The sequence below is a fragment of the Pongo pygmaeus genome, chromosome 5 (genome assembly GCF_028885625.2).
Source record: "Pongo pygmaeus isolate AG05252 chromosome 5, NHGRI_mPonPyg2-v2.0_pri, whole genome shotgun sequence".
NCBI classification, from domain to species: domain Eukaryota; kingdom Metazoa; phylum Chordata; class Mammalia; order Primates; family Hominidae; genus Pongo; species Pongo pygmaeus.
The window spans coordinates 26,171,780-26,196,113 of NC_072378.2; the positions used below are offsets into that span (position 1 = coordinate 26,171,780).

Consider the following 24,334-nt stretch of genomic DNA (forward strand, 5'->3'; position numbering starts at 1 on the left):
TTTAACACAGAAAGACAAGAAAAGTACCAGAACATGTAATTTATTATAAGATCTGTTGTTGATGAGCTGAAAAATCACCTCTTCTCATCCTCTGAAACTATTCTGTTCTAAAGTTTGCTACTTTAAGGTTCACTACTTCTTATTTTACTCTCCGACCCCAAGTAATTGCTATTTTTTTCTTGAGATTAAAGGCAAAGTAAATTGTCTGCCCATATATTTGATATAATTATAGATTCATATTTAGGGACAAAGGTAATATTACAACTCACCAACAATTTCTGCTCAAATATATGTTTTCATGAAAATATGTGTTAAAGAGAACAACCTTAGATTGTGGGAAAGTCAAAAGGGAACCTACAAATTGAGTTCAATGACGAATGAAAAATGAAACATCTTTTAGACTAAGAGTGACTCCATTGTTTTATTAAATAACATTTGTCTAACATTTGTAAACATTGTCTACTTGTGTGCTTGTGTCCTCTGGGAATTAACAGTCTAATGAGATTAGTGATGGATGAATTAGCAGTGGTGGAAAAACACTTTAGACTGGCCATTCCTCAGAGTGACAGGGTATAAGAATTATACAAAATTATGGAAAGTGTATAAACAATTGAAGCACCTGCATCATACTAATATATTGTAGTAAAAGAAATAATATAAGGCTGGGCCCCGTGGCCCACGCCTGTAATCCTAGCACTTTGGGAGACTCGGGGACGGATCACCTGAGGCCAGGAGTTTGAGATCAGCCTAGCCAACATGGTGAAACACCATCTCTACTAAAAGTACAAAAATTAACTGGGGGTGGTGGCACTCGGGAGGCTGAGGCAAGAGAATCGCTTGAACCCGGGAAGCAGAGGTTGCAATGAGCCAAAATGACGCCACTGCACTCCAGCCTGGGCGACAGGGTGAGACTCAGTCGAAGAAAAAAAAAAAAGAAAGAAACAATATAAGAACATGTCACTTAGGCCAGGCTTGGTGGCTCACGCCTGTAATCCCAGCACTTTGGGAGGCTGAGGCGGGCAGATCGCCTGAGGTCAGGAGTTCGAGACCAGCCTGGCCAGCATGGTGAAACCCCATCTCTACTAAAAAAAAAAACAAAAATTAGCCCGGCGTAGTGGCAGGCAACTGTAATCCCAACTACTCGGGAAACTGAGGCAGGAGACTCACTTGAACCCGGGAGGTGGAGGTTGCAGTGAGCCGAGATTGCCTCATTGCACTCCAGAAGCCAAAATTGCCTCATTGCACTCCAGCCTGGGCAACAGAGCAAGACTCCATGTTAAAAAAAAAAAAAAAAAAAAAATAGAACATTTCACTTAGATCTTATTCTATGTGCAATTAACCCCCTTCTCATTTAAAACTCAGCTAAGTATATCCATCATGAAAATAGCTATGAAAAGTCTTGATTACCAGGTAACTGGACCTTCTTTCACTATAAATTGGTGTCCTGGTTTATAAATCAACATGTAAATTTAATCGCTGTGATTCATTTCTCTAATATGATTTTTCTAGTCGATTCAATCTAATCACATCTCTTTATATGCAAATCTGAAGTCCAGACCTCAAGCCATTAGGACATCCAGCCACCCAGAATCTTGTCCCCAACCTCCTGGCAACGTGGTGGAGGCCAGAAGACAAACATGTAACCAACCCTTTTCTAGATCCTTTATAAGGTGTGTTGAAAAAGTTATGCAAAACTTAAAAGCAACGCAAAAATATTTCTCCATATCCTTCCAAGCTATATTAGAGAATTATCTAAAAAGCCTATTTATGGGGTACCTGATGATGTGAGGCAATACTAGACAGTAAAATAGAATGTGAATCACATAAATACTTTACAGATTTCTAGTGGTCACATTGAAAGAATGAAAAGAAACAAGTAAAATTAATTTTAAGATATTTTATTTAACTTAATATATCCAAACTATTATCACTTCAACATATAATAAATAAGCTAAAAAAAAAAGACAGTTGACATTCTTTTTTAAATGATAAATCTTCAGAACCTGGTGTGTATTTTACACTTTTAGAACATTTTAAATCAGCCTAGCTACAGTCCAAATGGTCAATGATCACATGTAGCTAGTGGTACCTTATTGGACAACACTGTCCTACGTGAAAGTAACTCTGACTTAATGTTTACATTTTATTGGGTCCAGATTATCTAAAAGTAAACATTCACTTGTAGAAGTTTAACAAATTAATAAGGATTTTGTCATAGAGATGGAAATGAATTCTTAATATAGAAAAAATGACCCTAAAAGTTATTATTATATTGCCTAATAAGGCATTAAACAACTTTATATCTGATTTTCCCTTCCTCTTCCAGTATACATTCTTTCCTTGACCAAATACATATTTTATTCTCCCGTATCTTCCTTTGACCTAATTGTGATTCTGCTTCCTCCTTCATTAATGAATTAAATCATTCTTTGACACATACACAAGCTCACTATATATAGTACATATATGTCAGTCGTGTTTTTAACTTCCTGAATATTGTACTTTGACACTTGGTTGTTCAATTTGGCCTAAGAGCTCTGAATCAGAACCTTTAGAAGCCATTCTGAAAAACTGGAAGATACAAAGCTTTTGACTATCAACTCCATAGCAACCTGATATCTGGTTGGTGTTCCATGGAAACTGTATTTCTCAAATTTTGAAGCAAGATTGAACAAGCCTGTGAGCAACAACAACAAAAAAGTCTATTAGAATGACCTCTGGCCGGGTGGGGTGGCTCACGCCTGTAATCCCAGCACTTTAGGAGGCCGAGGCGGGCAGATCATGAGGTCAGGAGTTTCAGAGCAGCCTGACCAACTTGGTGAAATTCCGTCTCTTCTAAAAATACAAAAATTACCTCGGCATGGTGGCGTGCATCTGTAATCCCAGCTACTCGGAAGGCTGAAGCAGGAGAATCACTTGAACCCTGGAGGCGGACGTTGCAGTGAGCCGAGATTGCGCCACTGCACTCCAGCCTGGGTGACAGAGCGAGACTCTATTTCAAAAAAAAAAGAATGACCTCCAAGGGAAAGTTCAGATTAAGGATGTGGTCGTCCCACCCGAAACTGATGTCCTCAAGAAAGCCACAAACAAATTGAGGACACAGTTAAAATATTGTAATGCAATATATTGTGTATTCTTGTATTTACACACACATCATAAATATTATAGGTTGATTAGTTTTGTTTCATGCCACACTCTTCAGGCTCTGGAAACCCTGGTAGAAAAAGTTAAAAATGCAGAGCAAAATGTCAAGTCCAAACAGCAGTAATGGGGCTAGAGAGAGACTCAAACAGCCAAGATACATTCAAAGGATAGTGAGAGGAGTTGTTGGGACAGGTGTAAGGAATGAGGGTGACAGCTGGTTTTTCTTTCACTTTTTCCTTCTACTATGCCAATTAGAGTTCTTTGTTTTCGGTAGAGACAGGGGTCTCACTATGTTGCTCAGGCTAGTCTCAAACTCTTGGCACCAAGTGATCCTCCGGCCTCAGCCTCCCAAAGTTTTGAGATTATAGGTGTGAACCACCAAGCCCAGCCTTAGAGTAGGGTTCTGTCAGCTTTTGGATGTAGCTAACCTAATATTAACATATCCTGTATAGGCCAGAACTTTGAATGATTTAAAGCTGTTTTTTCCTGACTCACCAATTAATGAGGCTAATAATAACAGCCACCCCACTGGCAGTGCCTGCCTCAAAGAGTAAGTGTTAGTGTTGCTATCTGCTTGAGACCAACAATACAGGGACTCCAGGATATTTTCAGCCTAAATAAGATTGTAGGGGCTCTTGTCTGTTGCCTGGCTTCAGCCCCATAAACTTTTTTTTAACATATAACCCAGAGCCACAGTTTTACTCATTTTTCAATCTTCGAAGGCAAATGGCCAACAATTAGGAGATTAAACCTGAGGCTAAATATTTCCTCACCTCAAGGGCTGAGACCAAAGTTACTGCATCTATATTCCCTAACACGCTCTCAAAATGGGTTGCAGAAAACAACAGAAAATATACTAGAGCACACGGTGGGAGCATAATAAATACATTGATTAGCTGGGTGCAGTGGCATGCGCCTGTAGTTCCAGCTACTCTACTCATGAGGCTGAGGCAGGAGGGTCGCTTTTGCCCAGCAGTTTGAAGTTGCAGAGAGCTATGATCGCAACACTTCACTCCAGCCTAGGCAACAGAGCAAGACTCTGTCCAGAAAAATAAATACATAAATATAAAATTTAAAAATATAAATAAATACATAGAAAGTATTACAAAAGGAACAATATATTGCAAAATATATTTACCTAACATTTTGAAATTGCCATTATAATCATATAAGTGATGCAGGAAACTGGGTCATTAACAGCTATCTTATTCTTCAAGCTTCTTTCAAATGATGTCAAAGCATTTCAGAAAGTCAAACCTGCCCTCAAAGGATAAGAATTTGTCAATTGTGAGGATACGCACATTTTTACACCTTCTCAATCTGTGTCTATATGAAGGCAGTTATAAAGCACAAGATGCAAACGTATATTAGGCAATAGTCTTCATCAGAATAAGTACATAACCTGACACAATGACTATTTTGGAAGAAACATGGAAATGCAAATTTCAATAGATTGGTTGACATTATTTTTAATGTCTAGTTTTTTACTGTGCTGTGTTTTTACACACTTAATGAGCACTTGTTAAGCACAGGACACCAGGAGAAATAATAAAAACTAAGATCAGCCTAGCAGTGTGTCCTCTCAAGAACTTATACCTGGTGGGACAGATACAGACAAATATAACCATCATACAGTGTGAGAAATCTGATGCCACTGAGAGAACAAAAGAATAAAAACTTAAAAATGTTGATGTGCTGGTTAAACGTTTGCCTTCAAGTATTTACCAGTCTAGCTGGGAAAATAAGACAGAAGACAACAGCCTAAAATAGTGGTTCTTAAACATTTAGATATCAGGACTTCATTACACTCCTAAAAATTATCAGGCCTCCAAAAAATCTTTTGCTAAATATAGGCATTTATCACTTTGGAAAACAAAGCTGAGTATTAAGTATTTATTTATATTAATATTTATTTGATAACCTTTAAAATATTATAAAATTAATATTTATTTATAATGCATATATGTGATTATATCGTTCATATGTAGCTATATATTTATCATATATAACATAGATTTATGTTATGTATTACATATGTATGAAGAAAAAATGGAAAGTATACCCGAAAGTTCCCCATTCCCTAACCCATTCAAAACCCTGGAAGTCCCAGGCTAATCTATAACTTGTAAAGCTGCCTGCATGTTGAGAACACAGCTGAGCTGGTAGTGTGGAAGAGCGGAAAGACAGCAGTTCTGGAGCAAGGAAGCTTTATATTTAATCCCAGTTTCTCCATTCATGAGCTTGGTTGCCCTGCCAAGTTCCTTCTCTGTAAAATGGGAATAATACTCCCAGAAATATAGTGAGGATTAAATTAGATAATGTGCATACAGTTCCTGGGATTGGGATGAGCACACAGTAGCCTCTCATTTGAGGCATATTTGCATTAGATCCTTGCTGTATGATATCCTTCTGTTTCTTTCTTTTTTTTTTTTTTCCTTTGGTGACCCTAAGAAAGAAGGTACTCTCCTTAACTTGGAGGGCTGGATGGGAAGAGACCAAATCCAACAAGCTGGTTCATTCTTTCTAATTATGTCTGCTTCCCTTAGCTGCCTCTGAAAGGATACAGGCCCTAGGTACTAGCCCCAGGAAGCCTAATGATAAGATAGAGCTGGACCACCAGAGAAGAGATGAGTGTGTGTGTGTGTGTGTGTGTGTGCAAGCAATTATATGTGTGCATTTAGGAGTGGTAGGTGTGTAAACAGTCTAGAACACTCACTGTCACTGTGATGTGAGGATGTATCCCCACATCACTGTTCTGGGAGCTCACTCCTTGTCCATCATCCAAGCTTATGATGGACAATTCTTTCCCAAGTGGGAAAGAATTCTGATGACACTCACATAACTACCCAGTCCCCACATTCTGTATCCAAGGTGTGTGCATACCTTTGATAGCAGGCAGGTGTGACTAGCCAATACATTAGGAGCATGGTATTCCAGCACTCTGCACTTTTTTACTATAGAATTCATCTCAACCTGCTTACATTACATAAAATTTTTGATTGATATCAAATTTTTATTATGTTTGCTTATCGAAGGATTTGTAATTATGCTTCAGTTGATACATAGATTGTTTATATTTTTCATGGTTACTTGAAGCACTTATATTTTCCTCATACTTTTACAAAGTAATCAAGGAAAAATACAGAGGCAGCTTAGTATATTAGTCAAAAGAATAATGAGACTGGCTTGGAACCTGGAATGTCTGAGTTCAAATTCAATTTTGCCGTTTTATCAGCTGTGTGACTTTGGATGAGTTAATAAACCTTTTCATGTCTCAGTTTTCTCACCTGTAAAGAGACAATAATAAGCCTACCTGTTTCATGGGTCATTATGAGGATTAAGGAGTTAATATTTAAATAGTTCTTAGAACAATCTCTGACATATTTTAAGTACAAAAATATATACATATATTAAATAATAACTTTTCTAAAACATCTTACCTACAATCTTGTGTGCAAATTGGTGGCTCAATTCTGCAACTGTTGTTGTTGGTGTTGTTGTTAAGCTTTTGTTTGTCATGACTGTTATCAGTAATATTAATACAGACTGTTAACTGAACCCTTCCTCTGCACCAGGCATTATATGCACTATTTTCATTCTGACTCCCTGCATCCTATGAGACAACCACCATTGTAATCATTCTCACGTTGCCAATAAGGAAATGGAGAATGAGAATTCAGACTTCTCCAAGAAGTGCTGCAGACTGATTATAAATCATGCATCCTAAACACACACATATTAAAGTATCAACTGAAATAAAACATAATAAAACTTTTGTTTTTCTATCTACAAAATGCATGAATTAAAATATGCCCCAACTACTTAACTAATATATTTAGTAAGTAGAGGGATGGAAGCGTTTTCACTCCTTCAATACATTCTTCATCAACCTCTCTCACCTTACCCCTCTGTCACAGGCATTTCCTATGTCATGCGGTTTTTCTGATGTATGCTAGGTGGCAGTCAAAACCAGAACTCTTGAAAGAGAGTATATTCCTATTTTTCTGCAGTCTCAACCTCCAGGGCTCAAGCAATCCTCCTGCCTCAGCCTCCTGAGTAGCTGGGGCCACAGGTGCGAGCCACCACACCTGGCTAATTTTTAAATTTTTGGTAGAGATGGGGTTGCCATGTTAGCCAGCCTGGTCTTGAATTCCTGACCTCAGGTGATCTGCCCACCTCAGCCTCCCAAAATGTTGGAATAACAGGAGTGAGCCACAGTACCTGGCCGGTAATTTTTAACTTCTAGCTATACACTTAGTTTTTTGTCCTTTTCAGTGGACAGAAATTATAATGCCTGTTTGACAGGGGATAATTCTGAGGCACTGGGAAGCCATGAGACTGCATGGATTGCACAGGCAGGCAAGAACATGGGAGGGAACAAGTGTCTTGGACTCTTGTCTCAGTGGTCTAGAAAAATCATGCTAGCTGATTCAATCACTCCACAAACAACTGATCGACATCTTCAAGAAGTCCAACAATGTACTGAGTTCAGGGGACAAGAAAGTAATTAAGACAGGCTCTACTTTCATGGTGGTGTTTGAAGAATAGGGATCTAGAAAAAGGTAGGTAATAGTGGCTGTGCAAAAGATATCAGAGATGATATGAAAAGGAGGGACTAGACCATTTTACCCAGGAGTAGAGGTTAAACAGAGGGTTTTTAAGGGAAACGTAAAAATATTAATTCTTTTCATTTTTGAAGTAAAATGACCATCGCTTCTCGGCCTTTTGGCTAAGATCAAGTGAAGTAAAATGACCACACTGAGGAGGATGACAGACATAAATACTGCTGTACAAACATGGTAGCACTAAAATTGGCTCTTGCCTGACAGGAAGCAAAATTATAAAATTCATTATTTAGATATATCAATAATGATGGTGATCATGGCTGTAATAATAATGTTATTAATCATTATGTATCAATAAGAATACAGGTTTGTGACTTTACAGTGTGCCTAAGAGCAACCCAATATTTTGATTGTAAACCACATTCCCTTAAACACACACACACCTCAAACAAGACCCCATAAAGCAGACTGCACTAAAGTGGAGGTTATATAAAAGTCCAACAGAATAAGAACCCTCCCCCGTTGTGTATTAATCTGTGAACTAAAAAAAAAAAAAATTTCATTAAATTGAAAATATCTAATTGTCGACTAGCAATTTTAAAGAGTTTAGGCAGAGAATGAAATATAAAGCTTTTTTTTAACTTTTAGATTTTTCAAGGCTAGCGGAACTGCTGAAGAATAACAATTCAAAACATAGGTTTGCTTTGGTTTCAATCTCTGTAGCCAAAGGCATTTACAATGCGGGATGTTGTTTGTGCTTGCAGACACTAGATGACGCTCCAAATCAAAATGCCGGTAGTGGGACAGCCGCTGATCAAGCCGCCTGGCAAATCATTAACTGGGTTGACACTGTATTACTCAGCAGATTTCAAAACTCATTCACATACAGAGTCTTTTGATGGACAAAAATAATTATTACCCACAATTGACAGTGACAGTACTAAGAAGCTGGGAAACTGAAGTAGGACCCCGGAGCAGCCAAGTACAGAGTCTGGCTCCCAGGACCTTAGGAGTTAATACTATTCCTAAAGAGAATAAATTGTCAAATAGACAAGAAACTCATGTGGGTTGATTCATTCACTTCCCCAAAACAATTATTAAGCAGTAGAAATGATAACTACGGTGGTAGTGGGAATAGTTTACAGTAAAAGGGAAAAGACATGCAAAAAACAAAAAAAACGGGGCCGGGCGCGGTGTGCTCACGCCTGTAATCCCAGCACTTTGGGAGGCTGAGGCGGGCCGATCACGAGGTCAGGAGATCGAGACCATCCTGGTTAACAAAGGGAAACCCCGTCTCTACTAAAAATACAAAAATTAGCCGGGCTTGGTGGCGGGTGCCTGTAGTCCCAGCTGCTTGGGAGGCTGAGGCAGGAGAATGGCGTGAACCCGGGAGGCGGAGCTTGCAGTGAGCAGAGATTGCACCACTGCACTCCAGCCTGGGCAACAGAGCAAGACTCCGTCTCAAAAAAAAAACAAAAAAAAAAAACAGGCAGTGATGTTTTATGTGGGTCAGTGTGAAGTAGAGATCAAAGGAGAAAATGGCCAATCTTACCAAATAATGGATGCAGAAATAATCTTCATGGAGAAGCCACTTTAATTATGTCTTAAATGAGAGTAACAAATTAAACATAAGAACTTGTAAGGGCTAAGGGAAAACTTACTCTCTGGCCTCTGAAGAGTCGCTGAAAACCACCGAAAAGAGGAAGATTAATAGGATAAAATGCATCCAATTTATTATTATTATTATTATTTTATTTTTTATTTTTTAGACAGAGTCTCTCTCTGTCACTAGGCTGGAGTGCAGTGGCACAATCTCGGCTCACTGCACCCTCCACCTCCCGAGTTCAAGCAATTCTCCTGCCTCAGCCTCCCAAGTAGCTGGGACTACAGGCATGCGCCACCACGCCCAGCTAACTTTTGTATTTTTAGTAGAGACGGGGTTTCACCATGTTGGCCAGGGTGGTCTTGACCTCGTGGTCTGCCTGCCTCAGCTCCCAAAGTGCTGGGATTACAGGCGTGAGCCATTGCGCCTGGCCGCATCCAATTTATTAATGTGTACATTAATAAATTATCCAATTTATAAATGTGTACATTAATAAATTATCCAATTTATATCCAATTTATTAATGTGTATTAATGTGTACAGGGGAAATTGTCCATTTTTATTTTTTAGATTCAACAAAGTATGGGCTGCCGTGTAGAAACAGGATTGCTAATGAATGGAGTAGGGAAACCCAGCAAGGCCTGTCTGTCTAGATTCTTCTTGGCCTCTCTGTGCAGCCTTCCTTCCTTCTGGATCCTCTCTGGAATGCGGTCTGGTGATCTACGATCAAATAAGGTAGTTCAGATAATTTCTTTGTGGCCAGTTTTTACACAGAAAAACAGAGGGAAAGTTAGAGTAATATTTTTAGGTTTTATGGCTGGCTCTGGGGAAAAGGTGTTTTGATTTTTATGACCTAACTTGAGGAAGAGGAATTCTCATTTATGTAGCTAGACTCCGGGGAGAATGGGACTCAGAGACAGGAGGGCAGGAGAAGATCAGAGAAAAACTTTGGCTTCTGCAGCCTTTATTTTGGGGTATTGTTTTCTGAGTTCCAACAAACCCCAAGGACCTACAGAGACTGCATACTTTTTTTTCCTTTTTATTAATTGTGAGATAACCACAGCATAGGCAATTTGTTTTTTGTTTTTGTTTTTGAGACAGGATTTTGCATTGTTGCCCAGGCTGGAGTGCAGTGGCATAATCATAGCTCACTGCGTCCCCAAACTTCTAGGCTCAAGAGATCCTCCCAGCTTAGCCAAAACTGAGAGGTGCTACTAGCATTTAGTGAGTAGAGAAGAGATATGACTAGAGGTTCATTGAGTGTTTTGAGCCTTTACAGCTTGAAAATTGTCTTTGCTAACCCCTAACTTTTGGATGCTACAGAGGGCCCCTGGAGTATCCAAAGGAGAGGTAAACAAGATCATTTGACATGTTTAGTTATATAGGATTGTTGAAGTAAGGTGGTATTTGATCTTCAGGTTATATTTTAGTGAAAACTGTGAATGTGTGTTCCAAAATTATATGGGATTTCTAGAGTTCTGATATCTGAGTTTGTGTCGTCAGTTATAATTAGAGTCATTGTGTTAGGCTATTGTAAATCACAGAGGTGACTAAATTTCTTTGTCAATTGTGTTTTTGACTGTGACTACCTTAGGAAATTTTAACACTCATAGACAAATGTTGTCTTGTTTTGAAACTCTTCAAAGGACGGATTGTAACCCTCGATTACAGGTTTCTGATAACTTTGAAGATTGTGAACAGGAGTTAACTAGGTGAGCTGAACTACTGGAAAACTAATCTTCTTTACTCTTGCCTCTGTACCTAATTCTTCCTGGATGCAGGACAAGAACTCAGGCAAAGGTGCTGCAGCATAAAGTCTGGCCAGAGAAACTGACACTCCAGAGGTTTTGCAACAATATTTTATGTTAAATAATTTATACATATTTCCTATTCTAAGCATTTCAAATGATTGTAAAAACTCAACTCATGAAAACTTATAGCTGAGATGATGTATCCTGTGATTTTTAACACAACTTTATACCAATCTAAGTTGATAAGCATTCTTACAAAGTTTAAGAAGTTAAGATTTGCCATATTAAGTATTGTCTTAAGATTTTTAAGAATTGAAAAATTTGGAGCAGTTTTGTTCATTAGTCAATTGGATACTTTAAAAGTCCAGTATGTCAGATTTAAAAATTGCAATTATTAAGATTTTTCCTTAAAGTTCATCAACTTGCAAAAGCCTTGCCAAAAACGAATGTTAAAAATTTGGTAGATTGTTAGTTCTATGGGTTCTATGGGAAAAAATTGGTAGATTAATAAATGCCAATAGTGAGCATTGTAAATTGAATTTAAAAGTTTAAGGAAGAGCTGTTAATTTAATTTTGTCATAATAATGAATTGAATATTGTTTTTTAAGTACCATAGTACTTGTCGAATGATCTTTCTGTATGGAAAAGGATGTAAAAATGCACATTGGTAACATAAAGTCTATTTCAGTGGCGGGATTGTGGGGTGAGCTTATCTCCAGGTTTGGGGAGAATGTGTTGTATCATCTGCCTCTTGTGTGTGTACTACCTGCCATTGCTGCTTGGCCACCAGCATCCACCTTGGTGAGTCCTGTTTCCCTCTAAAAGACTCGAGCTGTGCTGTTCAATCCAGTAGCCCCTAGCTACATGTAGCTATTGTAATGAATTAAAATTAAGTAAAATGAAACATTTTGCTCCTCAGACACCAGTCACATTTCAAGTGCACAATAGTCACAAGTGGCCAGTAGCTAGTTTTGAACAGTGTGGAAAGATTTCTGTCATCACAGAGCATTCTATTATCATATTGTAAAGCATTCTCTAGCTCTTGCAAACTTGTCAGATCCCTTAAAATTTCTTAAAAATAATTCTTCGAATTTTGCTCAGACTAATTTTCAGGGAAGCCTTTTTCTGGAGGTGTGGACTTGTGAGCTCCACAATTCATCCCTTCTACTATGTTAGTTACCTTGAGCTGCCGTAACAAAATACTATAGACTTAGTCGCTAAAAAAAATAACTTTCTCACAGTTCTGGAAACTCAGAAGTCCAAGATCCAGGTGCTGGCCAATTCAGTTTCTAGGTGAACGCTCTCTTCCTGACTTGTTGGTGGCAGCCTTCTCACTATGTGCTCATGTGGTGTCCTCTTTGTGCTTGTAGGGCTTAGGCAGTGGAGAGAAGGAGGAGAGAAAAAGAGGTCTCTCTGTTTTCTCCTTTTCCCGAGACAGGTTCTTGTGTAGCCCAGGCTGGACAGCAGTGGCTTACTGCAGCCTCCTCCTGGGCTCAAGTAATCCTCCCACCTCAGCCTCTAGAGTAGCTGGGGCCTCAGATGTGTACCACCACACCCAGTTCATTTTTTAAATTTTTAGAAGATGGGGTCTCACTATTTTGTCCAAGCTGGTCTTGAACTCCTGGGCTAAAGCGAGCCTCCTGCCTCAGCCTCTCATAGTGTTGGAATTACAGGCATCAGCTGCAGCACCTGGCTCTATTGTCTTTTTCTTTTTTTTTGAGATGGAGTCTCTGTCACCCAGGCTGGAGTACAGTGGTGTGATCTCACTGCAACTTCCACCTCCTGGGTTCAAGGGATTCTCCTGCCTCAGCCTTCCAAGTAGCTGGGATTACAAGTGTGCACCACCACACCTAGCTAATTTTTGTATTTTTAGTAGACATGGGGTTTCACCATGTTGGCCAGGCTGGTCTCAAACTCCCAACCTCAGGTGATCCACCCACCTCGGCCTCCCAAAGTGCTGGGATTACAGGCATGAGCCACCGCACCCTGGCCTGTTGTCTCTTTTAATAAGGGCATGAATTTCATCGTGAGAGACACATCCTGATGAGTTTGTCTAAATACAGTGACTTCCCAAAGGCCCCAGCTCCAAGTACCATCACACTGGGGGTTAGGGTTTCAACATATGAATTTTGGGAAAGGGAGACACAATTCAGTCCATAGTACCTATTGTATTAGTTTTCTGGGGCTGCAGTAACAAAGTACCTCAAACTCGTTGGCTTAACAACAGATATTTATCGTCACACAGTCTGGAAGCTGGAAGTCTGAAATCAAAGTATCATCAGGTTTGATTCCTTCTGAAGGCAATGAGGGATAATCTGTTCCAGGTTTCTCTCCCAGCTTCTGGTATCCCCAGACTCACAGCTTGACTTGAATGGTGATTCTCCCTGTGTCTACTCACCACATTTTCTCTCTATAGGTGTCAGTCTCTGTGTACGACATTTCTCCTTTTTATAAGGACACCCTTTATGTTGGGTTAGAGCCCACTCTTATCTTAACCGATCAAGTGCAAAGACCCTATTTCCAAATGAGGCCACATTCAGAGGTACTGATACAGGAGGGGGAAAGTGCTGGGAAGAGAAGGGTGTGGTCCCTTTAAAATTATATGGAAGTGGGGAAGGGAAGGGCGTGGTCCCCGGCTAGGTCTCCACCCCCAGGCCTGTGCCCAGGGACCACAGTGAGGACAGGCATTTTTGTTTTCCTGCCCAAATGTTGCATTTCCCAAGACCTCCCCTGGCCTGCCACAAGACACGAGTAGCTGGCTGTCCAGGGGAGCACACTGGCAGAAGAACACACAACAAACGTTTGCCTGGCAAAATGAGGCAGAATTTGGCTGGGGTGGTTGGAGGAGAGCCTGGGCCACTCCAAGGAAAAACTTTCCCACTCCATCCACTTTTGGCTTTGCCCAACTGCTGAGAACTACCTCCACTTAAAACCTTGCACTCTTTCTCTCAGCCCAGGTGTGGTCTGATTTATTCTGATACACCAAGGCAAGAACCTGGGATACAGAAAGCCTTCTGTCCTTGGGACAAGGTAGATGGTCTGATTGAGCTGGTTAACACCAGCTGCCTATAAATGGCAAAACTAAAAGAGCACCCTGTAACACACACCCACTGTGGCTTCAGGAGCTGTAAACATTCAACCCTAGACACTGTCGTGGGGTCATGGGGTTGGAGACCCACAACCTGCCCATCTTTATGTTCCCCTAGAGGTTTGAGCAGCCAGGCACTGAAGAAATTAGCCACACCCCCATCACATGCCGTGCGAGTGGGACAAGGGAACTTTTCCCATTTCAGTACTGGTGGTTAGGACTTCAACAACTTTATTTTTGTGAGAATGCATACTTCAACCTATAATATGAGGGTACCTAGAATGTGGACGGCTGAGGCTGAAGCACTACCTAAGGGCCTGAGGCCAGCCTGCAGTTGGTTTCTGGCTCTCATGAGTTATCTAACATCTCGGGAGGGAGGAAGACAGGCCTAGGAAGAGCAGAGCCCAGGATTCATTCTTCATTCCACCTCTGCTCTTCAGAATCTCCTTCAGTCTATGTGATCAGCCATCAGACCTCTTGGTGGGAAATGGTGTTGCCGTGCCTAGCCCTTTTCGATTGTGCTACCATGCTGAGCTTACTGAGGGACCAGGAAGGCCTGGACTCAGACCATATAGGGTGCCACCCTAGTGGGAATGGAACCTGTCAGTGCTGGGTGAATGTGACGGTCCCATAAGGAGAAGACAGACACTCTTGCCAAGCTGAGTATGGAGACCTGAATGGGACACTCATTATCATGAGGGGATGAAGATCCAGGCTCTCAAAGTTGGTACCACAGGGTGGCTATGGCATGAACAGGGGGTTGGGATGAAGGACCCAGAATCTAACATGCTGGCGAGGTAGGGAAAGGAGTCAGAAATTCAGTCTTGTTGAACCCTAAATATCGCATCTCTCTCTCTCTTTTTTTTTTTTTTTTCTGGAGATGGGGGTCTGGCTCTATCATCCAGGCTGGGGTGTAGTGGCATGATCTCGGCTCACTGCAGTCTCCGCCTTCTGGGTTCAAGAGATCCTCCCACCTCAGCTTCCTGAGCAGCTGGGACTACAGGTGCACGTCACCGCTCTCAGCTCATTTTTGTACTTTTTTGTAGAGACACGGTCTCACCATGTTGTCCAGACTGGTCTCGATCTCCTGGGCTTAAGCGATCTGTCGCCTCAGCCTCCCAAGAAGGACTGGGATTACAGGGCGTGAGCCACTGTGACCAGCCAACATTGCATCTAATTTTAGGGTATGCATCTGACTTTCCTGAACACTGCTTCTCGGGTGCTCATTTTAGCAGGCATTTGGCCATAGGTAGATTTAAAGTTTTGGTGGGTTTTGTTGTTGTTTTTGAGACAAAGTGTCATTCTGTTGCCCAGGCTGGAGTGCAGTGGCACGATCTCAGCTAACTTCAACCTCCATCTCCGCGCTTCAAGTGAGTCTCCTGCCTCAGGCTCCCGAGTAGCTGGGACAACAGGTGTGTACCACCATGCCCTGCTAATTTTTTATATTTTTAGTAGAGACGGGGTTTCGCCATGTCAGCCAGGCTGGCCTGGAACTCCTGACCTCAGATGATCCGCCCGCCTCAGCCTCCCAAAGTGCTGGGATTACAGATGTGAGCCACAAACCCTGGCCAAAGTTTTCTGAAAAAGCTATTCTAATCAGGTAGGAAAGATGGGAAGCGGGGTGGCGGGGTGTACTTTTTTCTGCATATTCAGTTGCAGGGTCCCAGGCCAGAGAACAATCTTCAATCTCTTACCTTCAATCTCCCTTCATGGAAGTCAGTGCTCAGCCTGGCCATTTACTGTGTGCAGTAGGTGTGATGTAGAAAGCCTCTAAACCTCCATGCCTACCTGCCAGGAACAATATACGCAAAGGTGTGTGTGTGTGTGTGTGTCTTATGGATTCTTCCAGGTAACGATGTGGACGTCTAATCCATTGCTTCCAACTCTATGTTGTGCAGTGACTTCATTTTACCTCCAACTCTCTCAGTGAAGGAGATCAGTCTGCCCACACCTTCCTGTCACCTTTATGGGATATGTTTGAGATGATATTTGGAAAACATTTCCAGAAATGGAGTTAAAGCCCCAGTGTCCACTCCCATCAGCAGTGCATGAGGATTCCTGAGTCTCCATATCCACACCAATACTGAGCATTATTTAGCTCTCTAATTTGTTAATGCTCTCTTTTAAATGCAAAAGGACACATCACTTTACCTTTCTTTCATTACCAAGTGCTTTGGATTTTCCTGTATCTAAATTTCTTGTTCATTTATTTCATATATATATATATATATATATTTTTTTTTTGAGACGGAGTCTTACACTGTCACCCAGCCTGGAGTGCAATGGTGTGATCTCAGCTCACTGCAACCTCCGCCTCCTGGGTTTAAGCAATTCTCCTGCCTCAGCCTCCCAAGTAGCTGGGATTACAGGCACCCACCACCACGCCCAGACAATTTTTTGTATTTTTTGTATAGATGGGGTTTCACGATGTTGGCCAGCCTGGTCTCAAACTCCTGATCGTCCCGCCCTGGCCTCCCAAAGCGCCGGGATTACTGGCATGAGCCACTGCGCGCGGCCTCGTACATTTTTTATGTGGAGTTTCTGTTTTGTTCTTCTTGGCCTTGTGCATTGTAATTACTCATCCTTTCGTCTGATTCAGACATTTAATTCTCTACCATCCTTACAGTGGTGTCTTAACTTTATCCATGGGATCCTTCATTGAACTGGAATTCTTAATTTTCACACAAACAAATTCATCAATTTCTATTTTTTGTGGGTTTTTTTTGTGCTTGTGGTTTTTATTTTTCACATTTCTGAGTATGACCTAGATTTATCCTTTGATAACTTCTTCTCTCTTCCCCATTTTCCTCCACTGGAGGTCAGCTATATGTGTGTGAGAGGGTTAGGTATATGTGGATATATAGAGAAAGTTTAGGTATATATTTGTGGAGAGGTCAGATAAATATGTATATATGGGAGAGGTATTGGGTGTATATTTTGGGGAGGGGAGGTCAGGTATATGTGGACATATGGGGAGGGGAGATCACAGCTCTCCTGGAGTCACCCTCTTCCTCTTCCCTTCCGGGGAGGTAATGGGAGGGAGCGAGAGGGTGTTCCTCCCTTCTTATTATTAGCCCCTGGGTACTTTAGGATCTCTACTGGTTATTTTTCACAGAATTTTAACTGATAACTAATAAACAAATGTTTTCCCCACAGAAATATCTTTACACCTTTTACAATCATTTTTATTTTCTATGCCATAACTTTATTAATATTTGCCAACTTACTTGAGGTAGGACTTTGAATATTTTGTTTAAATTAAGGGAGGAGACTGCCCCTCATATTGTCTTATGCCCAATTTCTGCCTCCAAAGAAAGAAAAAGTAAAAACTAAAAGGGAGAAATGAAATCCACAGGCAAACAGCCCGGCACCGTGCCCTGGGTCTGGTTAAAGATCGACCCTTGACCTAACAGGTTGTGTTATCTATAGATTCCAGACATTGTGTGGAAAAGCATTGTGAAAATCCCTGTCCTGTTCTGTTCTGTTTTGATTACAGGTGCTTGCAGCCCCAGTCACGTACCCCCTGCTTGCTCAATCAATCACGACCCTCTCATGCAGACCCCCTTAGAGTTGTAAGCCCTTAAAAGGGACAGGAATTGCTCACTCAGAGAGCTGGTTTTTGGAGAGAGAGGTGATTAAGGGACGGTCGAGGCAGCCCCTTAGGTGGCTTAGGCCTGCCCTGTGGAGCATCCCTAGGGGGAACTCCAGCCTGTTTGAGCGACACAGATCTGGAGAGCGCTTCCGGGTAGGCAATTGCCCGGGTGGAACGCCTCGCCAGAGCAGCGCGTGGCAGGCCCTCGTGGAGGATCAACGCAGTGGCTGAACACCGGGAAGGAACTGGCACTTTGTTGTCAGGGCATATTCCAAAAGCACTAAGGCCTTCCTATCAAAAATCCTTAACCCAGTAACCCGCGGATGGCCCAGATGCATTCAATCTGTAGCGGCAACTGTTTTGCTAACAGAAGAAAGTAAAAAAATAACTTTTAGAGGAAACCTCATTGTGAGCACACCTCACCAGTTCAGAGGTATCCTAAGGAAGAAAAAAAAAAAGATGATTTAACATTAACCACTGAAAATTCTCTTAACACAGCAGGTTTCCTAACAGGGGATCTAAATCTTAATTACCATACAAAGCTCTGACCAAACCTAGGAGGGGTTCCCTTCAGGACAGGAGGATAGATGGTTCCTCCCAGGTAATTAAAAAAAAAAAAGCCATCTATACCAATTCTAAGTTAATTTGGACTAAATAAGGTCTTATTAATAGCAAAGGATAATTGAAATCCAAAACTTACAAGGTTTTCAACAAAAGTAAAGTTTGCTAAAAGTTAACAGTGTAACATGTATTATAGTAACTTCTAATCTTGTGACCTTAGACAGTCTAGTCCACAGACATAAAGGAAGTTCTCTTTGGAAAAGAATGGTTGTCATCCTCGGAAAAAAAAAAGGAAATAAAAAGGAGGCAGAATTTATATAAAAAAGAATGTTATATGGAAAATCCTTGTCCTGAGATAAACTAACTAGTTGTTTACAGAAAGGGATGTTTGCAATAAGTCAGAAAGTTGAGGCATGTAAAAGAATTGTCTGTGAAAGTCATGAAAAAAATGTGTGTTAGAAAAATAAATTTATGCAAGAAATGTTGTATAATTTAAAAGTAATTAGGCCTCCTAAATGTAAAACTATTGAATAAATAGTTTATGTGCAAGGTATGTAAGGAAAGTAAAATATACCTTTGGTAAAAAGATTAACAGGATGCATAAGAATGTGGATTTTTACCTACATTAAAAGGTTACAAAAATTGTTTTGAAGGTTTAAGCAAGTTTTGAAACCTTAATTGTAAAGAAAATTCTGTGTCTAAACATATTGGCTGAAGTTAAGGGGTATCATCCAGTTTTTCTGTGAACTGAACACTAAAATAAAACACAATGGGTTTTTCTTAAAGCACTAACCTGTTCTTTAACAAAAATTATAAAAGGTTAAAAAAAGTCTATAAAAATCTTACCTTATGGTCAGACATTAAAAATCAAATAAATATGTCTACAAAGTTTTATTAAAACCAAATTTAACATTAACAACACACTAATATAAAGGTGAAATCTAGCTTATCTGGTATAAACATACAAGAAGCGTTGTCAAATATAAAATGGCATTTGACTTTCTTTGGTCTAAAAACTAATAAAAATAGGTGCTAAAGGAAATTTCTCAGTAAGAAGGCACCAAGGACTATAAACTCCACTGCTGATGTCCCCACATTTAAAACAAAAGGTCAACTTCTTAAAAGTTATATACTTGGTTTATCTTCCACTTTCCTTTCCCTCAAAACTAAAAGTCTTTTAGCACATGTACTACCCCTAAAATTTTTGGTAAACCAGCACCAGCCTGAAGATCATATTCTCATCAAAGGGTGGAAAGAAGGAAAACTTGAGCCAGCCTAGGAAAGACCCTACCTTGTGCTGCTAACCACCAAGACTGTTGTTCATACGGTGAAAAAGGGATGGACTCATCACACCCGAGTCAAGAAAGTGCCACCCCGTCCAAGTCGTGGGCCATAGTCCCAGGGGAAAACCCTGCCAAACTAAAGCTAAGAAAAATTTAACTCCTTCATCTATTCTATTACTCTTTCTTCTTTCCTCACTCTATTTCTGACCATCTAGTTATTAACATAACCAAGTCAATTTTGCCTCAAACTATTGAATTTAATGCTTGCCTTGTTATACCCTGTGGGGACTTGCCAAGTCAAAGACATCTCTCTACTTCAGAAAAGTACCTCTGTCCCTCCTGATTCTCCTCAGACTGGGCCTTAGTAAATTGAGACCATTTAATCCAGAGAGATTTCAATAAAGACCCCAGTGTCAACCAGGAGTCTTGCCCCCCGATGTAGAGCTTTTATGCCATAGTTGGTCCAATGTTGTGTGGACCACTAAAGAGCAAGGATGGACTGCCCCAACTGGTTTTTGTAATTTCCTAAAATCATACATTCATTTTACTAGAGGATCATAGAAGTTAAAGACTTATAACAAACTTTGATAATTAAGCAGGATACCAAGATGCAAATGCTTAGTTGGAATGGATCAAATATTCTGTCCACACATTAAACAAAACCAATTGTTATGCTTGTGCACATGGCAGGCCAGAGGCCCAGATTGTCCCCTTTCCACTAAGGCGGTCCTCCCGTTGACCAGGCATGGGCTTCATGGTAACTGTTTTCCAGGATTCTATGGCCTGGAGTAATAAGTCGTGCCAAGCTCTCTCTGCTATATCCCAAAGTCCAGCACCCTGCAGGTCAACCCCCGAGGGCCATCCAGCTTCCATCTCCCAAAGCTAAGTTCACTTCTTGTCTCTCATGACAGGGAGGAAACTTAGCATTCCTTGGAGACCTGAAGGGATGCAGTGAGCTTAAGAATTTTCAGGAGCTTATCAATCAGTCAGCCCTTGTTCATCCCCAAGTGGATGTGTGGTGGTATGGTGGTGGACCTTTACTGGACACTCTGCCAAATAACTGGAGTGGCACTTGTACTTTAGTCCAATTGGCTATCGCTTTCACCCTGGCATTTCATCAACCAGAGGGAGGAAAAATAAGACATCGTAAAGCAAGAGAAGCCCCTTATGGGTCTTTCAACTCTCACATCTATTTAGACGCAATTGGAGTCCCACAGGGAATACCAGATCAATTTAAAGCCCAAAATCAAATAGCTGCAGGATTTGAGTCAATATTTTGGTGGGTGACAGTTAATAAAAATGTAGATTGGATAAACTACATCTATTACAACCAATAGCAATGAGTTTTTCATGAGTTAAAAGAAAAACTCATGTCGGCCCCAGCCCTGGGGCTACCTGACCTGACAAAACCCTTACACTCTATGTGTCAGAAAGAGAAAAAATGGCGGTTGGAGTTTTGACCCAGACTGTGGGGCCCTGGCCGAGGCTGGGCCTCCAAACAACTAGATGGAGTTTCTAAGGGTTGGCCTCCATGCTTAAGAGCCTTGGCAGCAACAGCCCTGCTAGCACAAGAGGCGGATAAGCTAACTCTTGCACAAAACCTAAACTTAAAGGCCCCCCATGCTGTAGTGACTTTAATAACTACATCATTGGCTAACAAATGCTAGATTAACCAAGTACCAAAGTTTGCTATGTGAAAATCCCTGCATCACCATTGAAGTTTGCAACACCCTAAAACCCGCCACCTTGCTCCTGGCATCAGAGAGGCCAGTTGAAAGTAACTGAGTAGAGGTATTGGACTCAGTTAATTCTAGTGGGCCCAACCTCCAAGACCATCCTTGAACATCAGTAGACTGTGAGCTGTACGTGGCAGCTTCGCCAGCGCCTGCAAAGTGACTGAAGAAGACAACAAGCCCTGCTCCAGTCACACCCGGAAGCTGACTGGTCCATGCACGGCCGAAACATGAGAAAACTCATCAAGGGACTCATTTTCCTTAAAATTTGGACTTGCACAGTAAAGAATTCAACAGACCTTTCTCAGACTGAGGGCTGTTCCCAGTGTATACATCAAGTCACTGAGGTAGGACAAAAAGTTGCTACATTCTTACTATTTTATGGTTATTATAAGTGTACAGGGATGCTAAAAAGAACTTGTTTATATAATGCTATTCTATACAAGGTAGGTAGCCCAAGAAATGACCAACCTGATGTGTGTTATGACCCATCCGAGCCTCCCACAGTTTTTGAAATAAGATTAAGGACTGAGGACTGGTGGGGGCTGATAAACGATACGAGTACATTGTTAGCCAAAACAGAAGAAAAAGGAATGCCCAAACAAGTCACCTTGAAATTTGATGCCTGTGCTGTCATTAATAGTAATAAGTTAGAAATAGGATGTGGTTCTCTTCATTAGGAAAGAGGTTATATAGCAGAAAATAAGTACATTTGTCATGAATTGGGACTGTGTGGAAATAAATGTAGATACTGGTCTTGTGTCATTTAGGCAACTTGGTTAAAAAATAAAAAGAATCCTGTCCACCTTCAGAAAGGGAAAAGTGGCCCTTCCTGTACCAGTGTTCAGTGTAACCCCTTAGAACTAGTAATAACCAACCCCCTTGATTCTCGCTGGAAAAAAGGGGAGCGTATAACCCTAGAAATAGATGGGGCTGGACTGGATCCTCGAGTAAATATGGTGGTTTGAGGAGAAGTTTATAAACACTCCCCTGAGCCAGTATTTCAAACCTTCTTATGATGAACTGAATGTGCCAGTACCAGAAATTCCAGGAAAAACAAGAAATATGTTTTTGCAATTAGCTGAGCATCTAGCCCAGTATCTCAATGTCACTTCATGTTATGTATGTGGAGGAACTGTAATGGGAGATCAATGGCCATGGGAAGCACGAGAATTAGTACCTACAGACCCAGTTCCTGATAAATTCCCAGCTCAAAAGAATCACCCTGATAACTTCTGGGTCCTAAAAGCCTCAATCATTAGACAATACTGTATAACAAGAGTGCGGAAGGACTTCACCCTTCCTGTGGGAAGACTCAGCTGCCTTGGGCAAAAACTGTATAATAGTACTACAAAAACAGCCACCTAGTGGAGTTCAAACCACACTAAGAAAAATCCATTCAGTAAATTCCCAAAGTTTCAAACTGTGTGGACCCACCCGGAGTCCCACCGGGACTGCACAGCCCCCACTGGATTATACTGGATATGTGGGCATAGAGCTTATGCCAAATTACCCGAACAGTGGGCAGGTAGTTGTGTTATTGGCACTATTAAACCATCTTTCTTCCTACTGCCCATAAAGACAGGCAAACTCCTGGGCTTCCCGAAAAAAAAAAAACAAAAAACATAGCTATAGAAAATTGGAAAAATAATGAATGGCCCCCTGAGAGAATCATACAATATTATGGGCCTGCTACTTGGGCACAAGATGGCTCGTGGGGATACCGGACCCCCATTTACATGCTCAGCCGGATCATACGGTTACAAGCTGTCTTAGAATTAATCACTAATAAGACTGGCAGAGCCTTGACTACTCTGGCCTGGCAAGAAACTCAGATGCAAAATGCTACTTATCAAAATGGATTGGCTCTCGACTACTTGCTAGCAACTGAAGGAGGGGTCTGTAGGAAATTTAACCTTACTAATTGCTGTCTACACATAGATGATTAAGGGCAAATAGTTGAAGACATAGTTAGAAATATGACAAAAGTGGCACATGTGCCCATGTAGGTGTGGCATGGATTTGATCCTGGGGCTGTGTTTGAAAAATGGTTTCCAGTGCTAAGAAGATTTAAAACTCTTATAATAGGAGTTATAATATTAATAGAAACCTGCTTACTGCTCCCTCGTTTGCTATCTGTACTTCTCCAAATGATAAAAAGCTTCATCGCTACCTTAGCTCACCAAAATGCTTCAGCACAAGTGTACTATATGAATCACTATCAATCTGTCTTTCAAGAAGACATGGGTAGTGAGAATAAAAGTGAGAACTCCCACTAATGAGTGAGATTCTCAAAGGGGGTGAATAAGTGAGGAGACCACCCCTCATATTGTCTTGTGCCCAATTTCTGCCTCCAAAGAATGAAAAAGTAAAAGCTAAAAGGCAGAAATGAAATCCACAGGCAGACAGCCCAGTGCTGCACCCTGGGTCTGTTTAAAGATTGACCCCCAACCTAACCAGTTATGTTATCTATAGATTCTAGACATTGTATGGAAAAGCATTGTGAAAATCCCTGTCCTGTTCTGTTCTGATTACCGGTGCATGCAGCCCCCAGTCACATACCCCTACTTGCTCAGTCGATCATGACCCTCTCACACAGACCCCCTTAGAGTTGCAAGCCCTTAAAAGGGACAGGAATTGCTCACTCTGGGAGCTCGGTTTTTGGAGATGTGAGTCTTGCTGAAGCTCCCAGCTGAATAAAGACCTTCCTTCTCTAACTCAGTGTCTGAGGGGTTTTGTCTGTGGCTTGTCCTGCTACAAAAATAAGTGTTAAACATGAGTTTTATATTACCTCATAGGTGGAAGAAGACAGGCCAAAAAAGCTGTTTTAACAACAACAAAATGCACAAATATTTATACTAACGACAGATATCCATTGCAGTATGACACGAGAAACAAATAAATGAGACAAGCAGTCAATTCAGACATTTTAGGAAGTGATTTTTATAGAACATAGTGACAATTGCTGAGATCTGGTAGCCTTGCAAGATTCCTTTGTTATAATAAAAATAACA

At 41.0% G+C, this 24,334-nt stretch overlaps 1 protein-coding gene and 1 long non-coding RNA gene across 2 annotated transcripts in view; both read left to right on the plus strand.

The window, feature by feature from the left end:
* Positions 1 to 24,334, plus strand: part of LOC129038414 (uncharacterized) — an 84,866-nt gene that overhangs the window by 38,238 nt on the left and 22,294 nt on the right. The window lies entirely within an intron of this gene.
* Positions 15,464 to 19,029, plus strand: LOC134739696 (uncharacterized). The gene is made up of 2 exons (XR_010126600.1): positions 15,464 to 15,563; positions 17,648 to 19,029. It is a non-coding gene; the product is annotated as an uncharacterized LOC134739696 (long non-coding RNA).